This window comes from Echinops telfairi, unplaced genomic scaffold (genome assembly GCF_000313985.2).
Source record: "Echinops telfairi isolate 266 unplaced genomic scaffold, ASM31398v2 ScPeMD7_3;HRSCAF=10, whole genome shotgun sequence".
In the NCBI taxonomy this organism is placed as follows: Eukaryota; Metazoa; Chordata; class Mammalia; order Afrosoricida; family Tenrecidae; genus Echinops; species Echinops telfairi.
Genome location: NW_022103899.1, coordinates 58440000 through 58445146, shown reverse-complemented (window position 1 = coordinate 58445146; position 5147 = coordinate 58440000).

Below are 5147 nucleotides of genomic sequence, written 5' to 3'. Positions count from 1 at the left end.
TCCTTTGGCAGTGATAAATCCCCGGGGGGTGGCCCACTCTGCAAGCCAGCCTCCCGCCCAAAGGCAGCCTGGGCATGAAGCCTGCTACTTGCCTCCTGGCCTCAGTGCTGCTCCTTTGGTGTTTGCTGCAGCCACTCTTACCTCTCCCAGGGATCTTGGATGTGCCTCACTCCTGGCTCTTGGTTGTTGTGTTTAAAAAAAATCATTTTATTGGAGACTCTTACCACAATCCATTGATCCATCCTTCCGTCTGAGTCAAGCACATCTGTACGTTTGTTATCATCATCTTCCTAACATTTTCTTTCTAATTGAGCCCTTGGTATCAGCTCATTTTCCCCCCTCCCTCATGAACCCTAATAGTTTATATATTTTTTCCATGTCTTACACCAACCGCTGTCTCCCTTCACCCACCTTTCTGTTGTTCGTCCCCCTGGGTGGGGGTTGTATGTCAATCATTGTGATCGGTTCCCCCTCTCTGCCCCCACCTTCCCCTGCCCCTCCGCGTATCGCTGCTCTCATTATTGGTCCTGAGGGGTTCACCTGTCCTGGATACCCTGTGTTTCCAGCTCTTCTCTGTACCTGTGTCCGTGCTCTGGTCTAGCGGATTTGTGAGGTTGATCTGGGGGAGGAAGCATTAAGGAACTAGAGGAAAGCTGTATGGCTCTTCTTTCTTGGTGGTTCTGGGGTCCTCTCTTCTGAGGTGGCTCACTTTGTTCTCAGGGAAGGGGCAAAACCGACCCACCCTTCATTATCAGCCTCTGAGGCTTAGTCATTCCTGACTGCGGCCCTCCCGCCACAGTTCCTTCCGGGCCGTCTTGTGAACTCTGGTCTCTGTGGTGGGAGGGAGTTCTCGGCTGTGCCAGGACAGGATTAAGTCTCCACCTTAGTAGGGGGTGCGAACCAAGCCACCCGCCTTTGTTTCCTTGGGGGTGTGGGTGGTTTTGGGGAAAAACAAAGAGCCCTTCCTCTGTGTGTAGGAGCCATCTCAGGCACACAGAGGGACGTCCCGGTAGCCTGAGAAGCGGCGCCACCAGAGAAGCACTGGTGAGCTCTGTGTGAAGTGGCAGAGGTTGGCCCCAGAGGCTGAGGCAAGGAGACAGGAGACAGAACAGGGGAGCAGTGCCAAGGCTACTGGACTGAGAGCCAGAGTCACACACAGGTGGGCTTCCTGGCCCACGGAGGCAGAGGCCCAAGGACCACGTGGCGGAGAGGCTGAGGCCAGAGAGCGACTTGCCTGCTGGCTGAGGAGAGGTGTTACTGGGGGCCGGTGACTGTCTCCTTTACTGATCCTGATGGTGGTAACCTGTTACCTTCCCGAGAAAGCCCCTCTCAGGGCGAGAACTGTCTGTCTGCTCAGGGTAGCCACCGCAATGGATTCTTAGACCCACAGAGAAGCAGAGTGGCGTGGAGGAGCGGGTGGTGCCCGAGCAGGGTGAGAAGGGTCAGGGATGGAGGCATGGCTGACCTGTGCCGTGTGGTGGCAGGGAAGCCAGAGGAGGTCAGACGTGGCCCTCCACGCCGTTTTTGAAGCCCGGACACCCGATGTGCATGTTCCCACACAGTCATGTGGTAGGGTTTCGCCGCTGGCGAGAAGAGTCGTGCTACGTCTGGACACTTCTCAGCAGGCGGGCGGTGGTCAGCCCCAGCAGGGAAGGGTGGCACTCTCACTAGGTGCTGTGCCACAGCTTCTACGAATCTCGTCAACACCACGCTGGGTGGACTGCACAAATCACATGCCAGAAAACCACATCCCGGTTCTGCATTGATAAAAAGTTCAAAAACAGGCAAAACCCAAGTGAAGATGGGTGATTAGAAAAAAAAAATCCAGGTGTTGTGTGTTGGCTCCAGCTTCCCGGGCCGTGTGCTGCAGAGAGCACGGCGCCCCCGAGCCTCATGGCTGGAGACGTCCAGAAGCAGGCTGCCAGGCCTCTCCTCTGCAACAGCCGACCTTTCTGTTCGCAGCCAAACGCTTAACTGTCCGCACCCCAGGACTCCATACTGGTGAGAACGTGACGGGAAAAAGGATGATAACACATGATTATAGATCGAGCGGCTTCCTTAGGGGGTGGGGGAATGAGGTGGCCAAGGGGCCATTGGTCACATTCAGTGTCTTGGTCCGGGTGGTGGTGACTTTGATGTCCCCGTCTATTAACAGACAAACGGAGTCAATGCTGACTCACATCGACCCTACAGGACAGGCTAAAAGTGCTCTGTAGGTTTCCAAGACTGTCACTCTTTTCAGGAGTAGAAAGCCCCGTCTCTCCCAGGAGCGGCTGGTGGTTGCGAACTGCTGACCTTGCAGGTGGCAGCCCAAGGCATAACCACTACGCCACGCCACCGGGGCTCCTCATCTACAAGGATCTTTTATTGATTTATCATTCTCTTTTAGGTCCTAGCTATGATTTGTACGCCAACGTGAATACTTGGTCTAATAAGACAGAGGTCCGATTAAGATTGGACGCAAGACCTGGCGGGTAGTGTGTGTGTATGGGGGGAGTGAGGGGGGCTGATATCGAGGAGTTGCAGAAGAAAAAAATGTGTTGAAACGGATGGTGGCGGCAATTGTACAATTATGCTTGATCTAATTGAATTATGGATGGTTACAATCTAAGAGCTCAAAAAAACATTAGATGCAAGATTAAAATCCTGGTACTTTTTCTCATTTTTGCCTTAACCACTATTGTCCAAATGGCGGGGTGCACACCTTTCCAGAGTGTGGTATTTTTTGGCGTTGTTTGAGCTGATAGCCAGACAAGACATTCAATGACTTTGAACTTCAGAATGAGAACGTGATGGTCTTTTCTGTTCCTCCAACCTTCTCGATAATGTCAAGGAGAAAACCTGCTTGTTTCTAGGTCTCTCCTGTCCCCTGTGCCATCTCCCTGCTGACAGAGAGCAGCGCCGAGCTCAGCGTCTTGGGGAGGCCGTGGGAACTGAGGGGGTATAAATAACATCCCTCCTGGGTTTGCTCACTTGGAATTTACCGTTGCTCTGCGCTGGCGGGATAGTTGTTAGGAGTCGGGCAATCTGCACGGTTAGTAGTTCAAACCCCCAGGGGCTCCCTGTGAGTCAGCATTGACTTGATGGCTGTGTGTGTGTGTGTGTGTGTGTCTACGTACAGAGTGGTGGTGGCCTTACATTTCTAGTAGGCATACATTTCCTTTTTAAACAGGAAAAGGGGAAAGTGAGCTTATGGAAAGGCACGGATGGCACACAACAGTGTCGGCAGTGTGTGACGATGGCAAAAAATCATGCAGGTGATTCATAAATAGCTGTGCTTTGGGAAACATTGATTTAAACGAAGCAAACAGACTGGGGAGTCAGGTGGGCCTGGTCTCAGATTGAATCTCCACTATTCACTGGGAACAAGGAGCCCTGTGGCATGGTGCTACTATCCACAAGGTCAGCCGCTCAAACCCACGAGTCTCTTGGAAGGAGAAAGAGGAGGCTTTCTGTTCCTGTAAAGGTTTACAGCCTTGGAAACCCCAGCAGGCCTCACCAGACCTTCCAAGTGGTTCTCAACGGCTCGGCCAGGCCCAAGGAAACAAGGGCTGTGTGTGGGCGGCACAGCGACCGCATCTCCTGTGGTGGATTTGACGGGCAGCTACACCCCACTCAAAGATGCCCAGAGCAGAACGTACCTGATGGTGGAGGCCGACGGGGCAGCCCTGGTGGTGCAGTGACTCAGGTCCCCGCTGCCGCTGCGAGGTGGGCGGTTGGAACACCCCCCCAAAACAAACAAACACTCTGAGGGAGATCGACTGGGTCCCACTTGTCCTGTAACTGGCAAGGACCCACTCCGAGGGAGACCGCGGGGCTGCTGGCAGGCTTGGAAGCTGAGTGGGTGGGTGGGGCAGTTCTGGGCCCCCAGGTTGGTCTGAGTTAGAACCAGCATGCTGGCAGTGGGTTTGGGTTTGCTCAGGCAGGCACCTGCCTCCCACAGGGGAACTTGGTGGGCCGGCCACTTGGGTAGGGACAGAGGCGGGGCTGCCACCAATGGGTTCGCCAGACTCCTTTCTGTCACTCCCTCCCACATACGGGTCCTGAGTAGAACCCTCGCGCTTGGCAGAGGCCAGGCCTCTCCCGTCTCCAGCAGCGGGGCAGGGGCAGTGGGTGGGCTGTGGCAGGTCCCATAGTTCCAGGTGGCCCTGGCGAGGGTGACACATGAACTGAATCCTGGTGGAGTTGGTTTGGGCATTGATACAGAATGGGGGCGGGTGTGTGTGTGTGTAGGTGTAAGCTGGGAGTCAGGGTCTGCCCATCTGTGATGGGTCACAGGGAAGGGGCGAGCCAGTCAGGGGGCAGTATAACACTGATGAAACACACAACATTCCTCTAGCTCTTTAATGCTCCCCCCTTCCCCCTGCTATCATGAACCCTGTTCTACCTTACAAATTAGGCTAGACTGGACCGTGTACACTAATACAGATAAGAGCTCTTGACACATGGAATCCAGGACAGATCCCCCGCCTCCAGGGAATAGTAATGGGAGTAGTGATACCATGAGGGTAGGGGGAAGGGGGAATCAATCACAATGTTCGATGTATAACCACCCTCCCCCCAACAGAAATGGAGACAGAGGGTGGTGTAAGATATGAAAATAATAATGTATACATTATCAAGGGGTCACGAGGGTGGGAAGGAGGGGAAAAAACAAGGAGCTCAAGTAGAAAGAAAATGTTTTGAAAATAAATGACAACATATGTACAAATGTGATTGATACAATTGATGTATGGACTGCTATAAGAGCTGAGAGAGCCCCAGTAAAATGATTTATTTGCACGGGCTGGCTGGCTGGGGGAAATATGCTCAGGTGAAAGACTGAAAGATGCTAAAGACCGGTTTTCGCTTCACAAGCTGTTTTGCACCTCAGCTTTTTGTGTGCACCCCCCACCGCCCCCCCACCGAGTTGGCTCCTGCTTTCCCGGCCTGAGCTGGGCACAATTTATGGGCTGGAGACACACAGCATGAGGTGTGAACTGGCTGAGCAAAACTGCTTTCAAAGAAAAATAAATTATTGAAATGGATCTTTCCCATCTAAGTATATATTAAACTTCCTATATGTTACCAGAACAAAACCTACAAAACCAATAAAAAGGCAGAGAAGGTTCACAGAGATTATCTGATAGGATTTGCAATCCGTCACC